The sequence below is a fragment of the Lontra canadensis genome, unplaced genomic scaffold (assembly GCF_010015895.1).
Source record: "Lontra canadensis isolate GAN:19392208 unplaced genomic scaffold, GSC_riverotter_1.0 scaffold13, whole genome shotgun sequence".
Taxonomy (NCBI): Eukaryota; Metazoa; Chordata; class Mammalia; order Carnivora; family Mustelidae; genus Lontra; species Lontra canadensis.
Window position 1 is genome coordinate 27,951,897 of NW_022631007.1, and position 12,700 is coordinate 27,964,596.

General features: G+C 33.7%; 1 protein-coding gene across 15 annotated transcripts in view; it reads right to left on the minus strand.

Moving 5' to 3' along the window:
• The window catches only part of BAZ2B (bromodomain adjacent to zinc finger domain 2B), a 303,077-nt gene that overhangs the window by 118,959 nt on the left and 171,418 nt on the right, over positions 1-12,700 (minus strand). The gene's annotated exons all lie outside the window — the stretch shown is intronic.

A 12,700-nucleotide genomic window follows, 5' to 3' on the forward strand; every position in this document is an offset into this window, starting at 1 on the left:
ACTTACTAAGATATTTCTAAATGCATCCAAGTTTGGTTATCAATATAAAAGTCATTTTTAACTTTATGATGGAAGGATCACATTCAATTCAAATGTGTGACTTTTCAATCTGCATTCTAAAGAGAATCTAGTTCTAAGTGTCATAAACTCCAGGTTGAAATGTTATACAACTAAAAACACAACTTAATTTTCATACTTTGTAAGAGATTTGACAGAAAATTTGTTAATACTTGGAAATCCTCCTTTTACTTCCAGGAAATAATTAAGTTCCCCTAGCCTGATACTATGAAAATAGAGTTTCAAAGCCCATACTCCAGTCTATTTTAAGAATTTATTGTGTGAAAGGTATTATGCTCTGTGTTAAAATAAGGATAGGTCTTCTTTATTATCTTCTGTTTATATCATACTTAACTGTGCACTGCAATTTAATTGTTTTTAACATAATACATTTGAGAAATGTAAAAATAAAAGCTAAAAATAGGTATACTTTTTGTTATCAGTTAGTTATCAAAGAGATCTCTCCTCTGCTTTTTTATTCCCTGAGAGCCAAGAGGAATCATCAAAAAGGTTAGCATGTACCCTCAGAGACTAATATAAACCTTATATTATGTACTGAAATAACATTACATTTTTTTATTAAAGTAGTAAGATTTAAATAAATTTCACCAAGTATATCTTATATCAACTTATAAGGTAAAAACTTCTGGTCAAGGTCCCATTATAACAACACAGTAACTGGATCTCACAGGGAAGATCCTCAATGTGTCTTTGCAAGAAGGCCCACAAAGAACTGTAGGGGAGCACAAGGGAAAGATAGACTTTGGGTATCTTTTCCAAGTCAGCCAATCTCTGTTTCTGTTCATCACAGACTAAAAAGAAAATTTGTGAATTCGGTACTGAAGTGTGATTAGAGCTCTAGACTACATTAGCACTAAGGTTGAGGCAAACAAAAATAGGGCATACTAGAGAAGGTCATTCAAACATCATCAAGCCTAGCAACAGGACACCAGAAGGACTGTGGATTTTTTTTTTTTTTTTTGCCAATTCTCTAAAAGCCAGCTAGTTTCTCTAAAAACATGAACTTGTAACATTAAGAACCAGTATTTATTTGTTTATTTTCACATGTAAAATCCATGGTTCTCAACAATCAATTCAACTTCATGAATGAGATGTCCTTAATCAAATGGTTCATTAATATTCATTTATACTATGATCAGTTACATTTCCTTTTTTATCAGTTTTCTGGATAAGCAAGTTGAAGTGAACATTCTAATTTGAGGATTTTAGAATCATTTTTCATTTATATCTTACAAAATAATAATTCTTAAATTATATTTGTCAACTTGATGTAACAGTTATTTAATATGAAAAAAGTCTGTGGGGTAAACTCAAAACTATACAAATATGAAAATTCAGAACAGATTAAAATTATAAAGGATCAGAGATGATAGAAATACTTCTATGATAGCTAATGAACTGGTAGTAAGCATTCTTAGATGCATAGTTAAAACATCAATTCTATTTTTGTGAAGAAGTAAATGAGCTAAACCCTGAAGTCTCATGAAAATAAAACACAAACAATATCTAAATGAAGCTGTCACTCTCGCAGCAGTAATTCAGAACCAATCATATACAATTTGATAACAAAGTTTTTTTTTAACTCTAAAAAGAGTGATGTATAAGAGGAAGGGAGTCTAGAATTTTAACAAAATATGAGCTTTACTCACCACAGATTAAAGTGGGGAAAAAAAGTATAGTCCTGTACACAAGGTTACATTTATGCCTGGCAACATTACAAAGAAGCTGTCTTATTCTATTTTCTTATTCCTTCTTGTAAAATTCTTGGTGAAGGTAATTAAAGCATAGAAAACACCCAAGTGACAATGGAATCTATAGAGTTTATTCCCTATTGGTCTATTCACGTTTGTATTTAGTAAAAAAGACTAAGACCACATTATAATGATTACAGTGATACCATGCATTATCAAAAATACACATTAGAGACCTTCTCTGCTACACAGATATAGTTGTACACAGAAGAGAAATAATTCCATAACACACCTCATATTTCCACTATGTTTTGCCGTTGCAGCAAGAACCTATTAGTCAATGATACAATAAGTACATCTTTCTCATTAAAAAACTCTTAACACTATGATTTAATGCTATTTTTCTACCACCGTTAAAAAACCACAGATACTAATTCCATGTAAAAAAAAAAAACAAAAAAAACCTTCCAGAATCATTCCGTTCTTTATTCAAAAGTTTCTGTAATTCAGGCATTTCATGAACATAGCTATAAAGTGTCAGGTGCTATGTTTGGAACTTGGCATACAAGTATGAATGAGACAATCCCTGACCTCAAGAAATTCATGGGTGAACATAATTTAAATAGTACTAAACTATTTTTTACACCACGATATAATAAAACAAGTTAGTTAATATTTCAATATTATTTATACTGGTACTGTCATATGTAGAAGTCAATAATAGATCCTAAATACCTAAAACGTTGTCTCAAAGTAGAAATACAATAAATTATCTGTTGAACAAATTAATTCACTATTCATTAAGAGCAGAAGAGGCCCATCCATGGGACTGATCCAAAGACCTTCAATTAGAACAGGAAGTTCTTTTCAATCTTCATTTAAACTTGTACGTATACTTCCTCGCTTCCTTTTGCCTTACTTCACTGAAGCCTGGTTCTTTTTTTTTTTTTTTTTAACCACTTGGCCAGGGGCGCCTTGGTGGCTCAGAAGGTTAAGCGTCTGCCTTTAATTCAGGTCGTGATCCCAGGGTCCTGGGATCGAGCCCCACACTGGGCTCCCTGCTCAAGAGAGAGCCTGCTTTCCCACTCCCCTCTCCCCTCCTCATGCTCTTTGTCTCTCTCTCTCAAATGAATAAAAATCTTAAAAAAAAAAAAAATTATCACTTGGTCTTTATTCCTCCCTGATTCCATTTAAGTCACATATTGGATTTGATCACTCAAAATTCTACCACCTCCAAACTCTTAAACTCTTAGGTTGCACTCTAACCACAATTTCCCATTTCCATTTTCTTAATTTCTTAGCATGACCTCTAGTCACCCCCAATCTTCTACCACTCCCCTGACCCTATCTACTCTTCCTTCTCAATTTCATCACCATCTCTCCTGCGTTAACCTTGAAAGAAATCTTACCTGTATGTCTACTCCCTCCCCTCTTCTCAGAATCTTTAATATTTGTGCCAAACCTCAAACCTCAAGTTACTGAAGTTTTCTTAATTACCAGGTCCCACTGATCTTTACTTGTCTTAATTTTCACCACTCTGTATAAATCTAGCATTGTTGAGTGCCTCTTCCTCATTAAAACCCACATTCAGGGGAGTAAAGAAGGGGAGGAGGACCAAAAAAAACCCCAAAAACGAACAAATTAAAAAAAAAAAAACCCACAAACCAACAACACAAAACCCATGTTCACCCTTAAGCTCCAGGTCATGGAACTGTCCTGATCTTCTTCTTAACTATATCTTTTAATAAAATTCCTGGTCTGGTTTATTGGATTTTCTTTTCTAAAAGTAAACATTCTTAAGGATTTGTCCAGCTACATTTCTTTCTTTCTTTATGCTTTCTCAGTTATTTCATGAGCTTCCACTGTTTTAACCATCACTTCTATGCAATTAATTGGTAAACTAGGATTTAAACTCTTTGAGAACAAAAACTGAACCTCATTTATCTTAGTATCCCCAATACCTGCAAAGTGTGAAACACAACTGGTACTTAACGAATGTTTTTCACTGTTGTATTTTTGGTCACATTATTTCCTCTACTTCACACCTCTCCAATCCCCGGGCCTATGTAACATGCATTTTGATTTCTTTTGCCTCATAATCCTATCTATCCTAACCATCTCAAAAACATATTGCCTAAGAAGTATCCCTGAATTTCCCAGACATGTTTTGCGGTTTCTTTGAACTTTCATGATTACTTGCTATCTTTCACTGTACCATTAGTAGGATTTAAAGTTACAAAGGAAAAGGCCATCTCTTAATCATTTTTACTCTCTACAAAACACTGCATAAAAAAACTGTTATCAGTTGCAAGGCCAACACTTCCTAATACCTGCTACAGACAACTAAAATGATAGTTTTTCTTGTTTCCTTCTTCTTTTAAAAGGATAGAATAATTATTCGTGATTAGATTAACTTGATTAGATTGAATGATTAGAATCATTCCATCGTTGAATGATTAGAATAACTTAATCGTTCTTAAATAATTAAGAATACAGTTGATCCTTACCCAACAGAGGTAAGGGCACCAACTCTCCCTCCCCCCACTGCAGTTGAAAACCCAACAGTAACTTTTGACTCCTCCCAAAACTTAACTACTAACAGCCTACTGTTGACTGGAAGACTTACTGACAACTCAACAATCATTTAACACAAATTTTGTATGTTATCTATATTCTATACCATATTCTTACAATAAAGTAAGCTAGAGAAAATGTTAAGAAAACCATAATGAAGAGAAAGTACATTTATAGTACTATACTGTATTTATTGGAAAAAAAAAGTATGTATAAGGGGACAACACAGTTCAAACCTGTGTTGTTCAAAGGTCAACTGCATATCTCACTTTTTCTCTCCTCCAATTATAAAAAGCAGTGTTTTCGCTTTACAATGTTACTCAAAGGTCTTTGGGAAATTAGAAGCTGATTTAATGAATTCTTTGTTGTGACTTTTTTTTTTAATTTAATTTTATTTTTTTTCAATGTTCCAAAATTCATTGTTTATGCACCCCACTCAGTGCTCCATCCAATATGTGCCCTCCATAATACCCACCACCAGGGTCATCCAATCCCCTACCCCCCTTCTCTCTAAAACCCTCAGTTTGTTTCTCAGAGACCACAGTCTCTTGTGGTTTGCCTCCCCCTCCAATGTGGCTTGTGGCTTTTATCTTCTTATACAGCAGGGGGTGCTGTTTAGATTACACCCTCATTCCATTATCAGAACAATGTCAGCCTTTAGCTGTCTTAAACTTTTAAGCTACTGTTCACAAGGTGATTTTTTGATCATGGACTGGTGGTGGTTCAGTGAATGCTATAACTACATTTAAAACAAAGCATATTCTGTATTAATAAAAAAGCAGAATGTTACTGTTTTACATGAAACAAAATACAACATGAGTCAAACAGGCTCTATTAATGTTACGACTACAAAATAATATTATTTGGATATTAGAATGTTCCACGTTTGTAGAAGTAATTTTTTCTACATTCATATATCTAATATCAGAAGATGCTCCCAAATAATAACTTGTTATGATTAAAACTCTTAAATTTTGTTCAGAGAAAATTATCTGCAACCTGATAAATTATATCATAAAATGAAAATACTTTTAGAAGATTACACTTACTCTTTTTGGCAGATATTAACATTCAAATGTAATTTCAATATTATGAACTTTTTAGTCTCTATTTTAATGGGTAGGTAACAAATGTGCACATTTTGTACAATAAAAATTAATATCCATCTGTAATACCTAACTTCTGACTTACATTATAAGAAGCTGAACACTTTTGAGCAGAGCTTTTCAAATTCTGCTAGCCAATCTAGGTATAAGTGATTTAAAGCAGCTACATAAAACGTCAGTGTCTCAGTAACAAGGCATGGTAACTGCAAATATCTTTATTAATGCTAGTGCATTTCATGCCACAACACAAAAAGTGTTTTCCCGCCACAAGAACAGAATAGTATAAATACTGTACTAATGCCTTGAACCTGAACTACCAGTGAACAAAATCTCCTAACAGGAAAAGTCCAGATAGCCAATTAAAGCAAAATAATTATATAAAAAATATATAAAATATATATTTTATATTACTATATATATACTATATATATATATACTACACAGTATATATATATACTATATTACTATGATAGAACTCCACAAATGTTGCTTTTTGTATGCTAGAAATAAAAATGTCTTTAATCCTTTCATTGCTTCCCAAACTTGTTGCAACATGTCTTCAAACTCTTGTCTCTAGTTCTTTAAAATTATAAGCATAATTTTATGGCATTGCAAAATCAGCCTCTAGTTTACAAACTGCAAAGTATGCTAATCATAAAAAATGGCAGCATATTCAAGTAAAAGTTATGTACACACTTCAACACTAGCAATGAATAAGTGCAATAACAAATAGAACATCATCAAAATTATTGTAAATTAAAGAAATGCTCAAATTACTGGTCCATATTAAAATTCTTAAATATATTAAATCTTCAAATATTCTAGAATTCAAAATGTACAAAATATAATTTGGAACTTTGATTAGAGAACAGAAAGAATTCTATAGTTAATGGTGACATTTCCTGCAAATAATCTTCATTTCATTCCTGCACTGTCAAAAATTTCTCAGCCAGTTAACTCCTATATTTTAGTATTTAAAAAGATGCATGGCATAGAATGAAAGTCTTCACTTAAAGCATTTATTTTGAGATTATTTTAGGACTCACAAGAGTTTCAAAATTAGTAGAGTCCCAAACACCCCTATGTTAACATCTTACAGACATAAAATAATTTTCAAAACCAGGAAATTAATCTTGATGAATTAAAATTAATAATTTATTCAGATCTTATCAGTTTTAGTTGCTATATCTCCTTAATTTTCTCTTATTTGTGACAGTTCCTCGGTATTGTCTCTCATGATCTTGATACATTGAAGAGTACTGGTCTGGTATTTTGTAGAACATTTCTCAATGTGGGTTTGTCTGATGCTTTCTCATGATTAGAAGAGGTTATGCATCATTGGAAAGGAGAAGCAGTACATCCTTCTCAGCACAACATATTTGAGGTCCAAGATGTTGCTATGTGTACTGGTGATAGTAACTTTGAACATTTGATTATGTAGTGATTTGCCTGGATTCTATGTAAAGTTACTATTTTCCTTTGAAACAATTTTTTTTTTTAATTAGAAAACAAGTCATTAAGTCTAGGTAACCTTCGGAACAAAAGCTGCCACTCTCTAACACTGAACACGGTGAACAGTTCTTGATTCAGTTTAGCAAATGACTGTTGCGAAAGATAGGAGCAGTTCCTCTTTTGTAATAAGCATTTCTGTTAGACCAATGAAAGGACTTAGAGTTCATGGATTAAAATGCTAAAAATATACAGTATTTTTTATGTAGTTTTATCTTCAAGTCCAGCTATACTTTATTTTAATAATGAAATAGAGAAAAGGTAACTAAAATTAATTGAATTCCAAAATCTTATTTTACCTATGTTTCAATAAATAAAAAATTCTTATAATGAGCAAAAATTATTAAAATCAGCTTTGGAAAACATACTGGGTATATTAATTTGCTGGGGATGCCATATTGAAGTACCACAAACTAAGTGGCTTAGAACATAAGCCACATCTCACAGTTCCAGAGGGCAGAACTCTGAAATCAAAGAGATGACAGGGCCGTGCTACCTCTGAAAGCACTAAGGAAGGATCTGTTCTATGCTTCTTTCTTAGCTTTTGGGAACCTCAGGTATTTTTTTTATATCCTCACATGGGCTTCTCTGTGCATGTCTCTGTGTCCAAATTTCCCCCTTTTACAAGGAAACCAGTCATATTGGTTTAAAACCTACCCTAATAACTTCCTTTTAACTTGATCCTCTGTAATGACACTATTTCCAAATGGGTCACATTCTGAGATACTGGGGGTTAGAATTCCAATATATCCTTTTTTGGGAGGAGATAAAATTTAATCTATAACACTGGGTTTATTTTTATGAGTACTTAATTAATTTGAAGGCATTACCTTTCTATAGTAATTTACTGTTAAAATTCTAAATTAAAACTATAAATAAAAATTAAAGTAAAATAATATTTCAAAAATAAACCCACTGAGGAAGGCTATACAGCTGAACATTTGAGAGTCTTTTTAAATGAAATTTAAAGATATCTACACTATCAACAAAGCAACTAAAAATGTTATAATAGTTATTCATATCATAACATAAATACTAAAAGAAACTGGAATGAAACCTTGGGTTTATTCTTAAACCCACAAGAATAGGCTACCTCTTTTTCTTTTTTTAATGATTCTCTAGTGACTGTAAACTTAAGCCCTGATTATTTTTTAAATGAGAAGTTCTAACAAAAAATAACTTTGGACTTGCAGGGTTTTATTTATTCATACCCTTTTCAGTAATGTCAACTGATCCTTTAAGATTCCTCACCATGTGGCTTATAATGCCCATCCCCAGCTAAAACCTGCATAGCCATTTGGTACTACCAGAACAAAATACAGCATGGCCTAGAAAACTTACTAATTAAAGTTAATTTATCATCTAATTTCCAAGTCCAAGTGCTGCAAGTTCATCTCCTTCCTTTTATCAAAAATTGCTTCTTAAGCATATATTTTGTGCCAGGCACTGACTGGATACATGCTGATAAAAGAAAGCAGATATAGTTTCTGTCCTTCAATGTAGACAAAGGGACAAATAAGTAAAATAACACCAAATGTACAATTATATATGTGAAGAGAATAATGGAGGAAATTATTGGGGACAAAAATATATGATAGTGGAACAATTACCTAGACACTATGAAAAGAGGAGAATTCTCCAATTAATGTCTCCAGACATTTAGCCCGAGAAAAAGCATAAGAAAGAACCAGCCACATGAAGGTTTTTCCAGACAGAGGGAGAGCATGTTTGACATCCTGGTTTGGGAAAGAATGTTTTGTAACTGAAGAAGTAAAAAGCCAAGGACTCTGAAAGATAACGGGAACAGAGTGACAATAGTACCAGGTAAGTTTTAATTAGGCAGAAATTAGATCAGTTAGGTCAAAAAGTACCAAACACCCAATTCAAAATGGCTAAGTGAAAAGGTGAATGTATTAACTCATATAATGTAAAAACTTTTGAAAACAGCTCCCTTTAGACAAGGAAGATTGATTGAAACTCTACCAGTATCTAATTTCTCTTTCTTCTCTTGGCTCTATATCCTCAAATGGGCCCTTTCTCCTATATTTGTGGGACAAAAGCATATCCTTTCTCACTAATAAGAATCCCAGAATGGGATCTCTTTGTCTTTGATTAGTCTAACTTACATTACGTGCCCATTATTCCTTACTCCTTACTACTCTGTGGGAAATAAGATATTTGGATTACTAGACTGAGTCACATACCATTCCTGGGGTCTTAAGTGAAAAATTTTTCTTTTTTTAAATTTAATTTAAAAATTTTTTCAGTGTTCCAAGGTTCATTGTTTATGTACCACACCCAGTGTTCCATGCAATACTTGCCCTCCTTAATACCCAGGAGCTGGCTCTCGCAACCCCCTACCCCACTCCCCTCCAAAACCCTCAGTTTGTTTCTCAGAGTCCATAGTCTCTCATGGTTCGTCTCCCCCTCCGATTTCCCCCAACTCACTTCTCCTCTCCATCTCCCAATGTCCTCTGTGTTATTCCTTATGCTCCACAAATAAGTGAAACCATATAATTCACTCTCTCTGCTTGATTTATTTCACTCAGCATAATCTCCTCCAGTCCCATCCATGTTGATACAAAAGTTGGGTATTCATCCTTTCTGATGGAGGCATAATACTCCATTGTATATATGGACCATATCTTCTTTATCCATTCATCTTTTGAAGGGCATCTTGGCTCTTTCCACAGTTTGGCAACTGTGGTCATTGCTGCTCTGAACACTGGGGTACAGATGGCTCTTTTTTTAAGTGAAAAAATTTTTAAAGTGATTTGTTTTGGGGGGACACTTTAAGTAATATTGTAGTAGTAGTAGTGCAGAGGTCACATGAACCATCCACAGAAAATGATTAATAAAAACTAGATTTAAAACAAAATCAAGAAATTAAATTAAATAATTAAAGAAATTTAAAGGGGAAATTCTGGCAATAAATACCTAGCTATAAGTATACTGTGCATGAATGGGGAAGGACCCCAGGGGCACAGCAAAATAGTTAGCAGAGAATATACAAAAATCTACTCTTCAAAGACAGAAGTACACACGTCAGGTCAATTGAGTTTGATGTATTTCTTAATTGAGTACATTCCTTCACCATGATTCGCTTAGATAGCAGAAAGCCTGAAATGTCAGAATACAGAGTACAGAGTCCAAATCTGGCAGAGCAGCTGGAAAGTAGTGGGTAATCTTAGAAGCAAGGAAACCAGAGAGAAAGAGACTCATCTTTGCTTAAGTACTTGGCTACCCTAACAATTTTCACAGACCCACAGGGTGCCAGTCTAAAAAAGCAACAGTGGAAAGCCAGAAAACCGGGTATAGATCATCATCAGTACATTTTTGACGACAATGACATTAAAATGGACATCAATTTAAAAAATCAAAATGTCAAATTATTGACTTCTAAGTAACCCATCGGTCAAAGAATTCATAAAGGAAAACAAAATATTTTCACTAGAATAATAATGAAAATAAATCAAAGTTTGTAGGATATAGCTATTGCAGAACTTAACAGGGAAGTTTATAGCCTTAAATGCATATATAAGAAAAAGAAAGGTCTTAAATACACGAGCTAAGCCTTCCCTTTAAGAAGTTACCAAAAAAAAAAAAAAAAAAAGACAAAACAAATAAACCAAACCAAAACAAAAAAACAACAACAACAGGAAATCACAGTCACAGAAATATAGAAGGAGATAATAAAGGACAGAAATCAATAAATCTCAGAAATCTGAGAAAAACCAATGAAACCAAAAGCTAGTTTGTCAAAAAGATTATAATATGATAAGCCTCTAGTCACAAAGGAAAAAGGGCACTAATTGAATAATTAGTAATAATAATAATTCACTAATATGAATAATGGAAGAGAAGACATTCAAAGGATAAGGCACTATTTGGACCAACAATGTGCCCATAAATTCAATGATTTAGATGAAATGGACAAACTCTTTGAAAGACATCAACAATCAAGGCTCACTAAAGAAGAAAAAGATAATCTGAATAGTTCTGCATTGATATTTAAAAAGTAGAACTCCTGCTTTAATGTCTTCCAAAAACAAACAAAACAACAACTACAAGAAAAACTTGAAAACCCAGATGACTTCACTGGTGGATTCTACCAAAAATTTAGGAAGAAATAATATCAATTTGATACAAACATTCTCCCCCAAACAGGTTTTCAAGAAGGAGGGAGAGGTCAACTATATCATTTCTGAGAAATCTCAAGAGATTAATTTTGCTTTTTTAAAGATTTTATTTATTTGTTTGAGAGAGAGAGAGACAGAGACTGTGCAAGCATGAGTAGGGGGAAGGCAGAGGAAGCAAGAGAAGCAGGCTCCCCACTAAGCCCAGAGCCTGACGTGGGGCTTGATCTCAGGACCCTGAGATCATGACCTAAGTGGAAGTCAGAGGCTTAACTGACTGAGCTACCCAGGCACCCCTCAAAAGAGATTTGTACTACATATACATGAGCTATTAAATATTCTGAAGAAAAAAAACTGCTGAAACTGGAATAAAGCTCATCTATATGTATCAGGAGTTTATCATACTTCACAGGTTGGGAGATACGACGGTGGGCATCACTAGATGAGCTCAAGTGAAGAGGTAATTTGCTCATTTAACATTTGTTCTAAATTCCTTTCACTGTATCTTCCTGAGATGCAGAAGCTGGGCAGCTAAAAACTACATTTACCAGTCTCTCTTGCAGCCAGGATTCTGGTCATTATTTAGATTCTGCCAATCAGATGTGTTTCGAAAGAATTAAAAATGGAGTTAAGCTGGCAGATTAGCAGTGCATGAGGCATCCTTTTGGCTGGTATAGATCTAGCAGGCAACACAGATCAACCTTGGAGGCAGTTATATCCGTGGTTCCTGATTACTGGATTGTGGCTAAGTTGGTGTGACCCATGGAGTCTTCAGTTAGAACAGTGGTGTCCTGATTGAACCAAGGGTAGTTTCCTTAAGCAGGCCAATTCAACAGTAATGCCCTGAAATCATTTGTGGGAATGAGGGAGCTGGCTCTTCAATAATTTCATAAGTACCCAGAAACCTCTTTCTGCTTAAATAGCCTTAGTGGTTTGTGTTATCATGGACTGAACTGACTGATGTATCAACTAACAGCCCCAAATGGTTACAGTTGCAAAACCAAAAAGCCAATTCAGTCTCTCACAACTGGCTTGATATCTGATAGCCATAGACATTTCAAAGTTAATAGTGAAAGAGAGATAAGTGAAATCTTTAAAATACTTATGTATGACCTTGAAGGGAAAAGAGGAGTTCTTAAGACAAAAAGAATAAGCATAAATAAAAATATGATAAATCTGACTACATTAAAATTGGAAGTTCTATTAATCAAAAGGCAATTTAGAATAAAAAAGACACACCAAGACTGGGAAAAGATATCTCCCACAAATATAACTGACAAAAGGACCAGCATCCAAAATCTAAAACACTCATAAATTTATAAGAAAAAGATACATAATCCAATAGAAACATGTATCAAAGCCCTAAAATATCACTTTAAAAAAGAAATCCAAAAGGCTAAAAACATAAAAAGGTACCTTTTTTTTTAATTTTTTTTTATTTTTTTTTAAAGATTTTATTTATTTATTTGACAGTGAGAGATCACAAGTAGAGAGGCAGGCAGAGAGAGAGGGGGAAGCAGGCTCCCTGCTGAGCAGAGAGAACCCGATGCGGGGCTCGATCCCAGGACCCTGAGACCATGACCTGAGCCGAAGGCAGAGGCTTTAA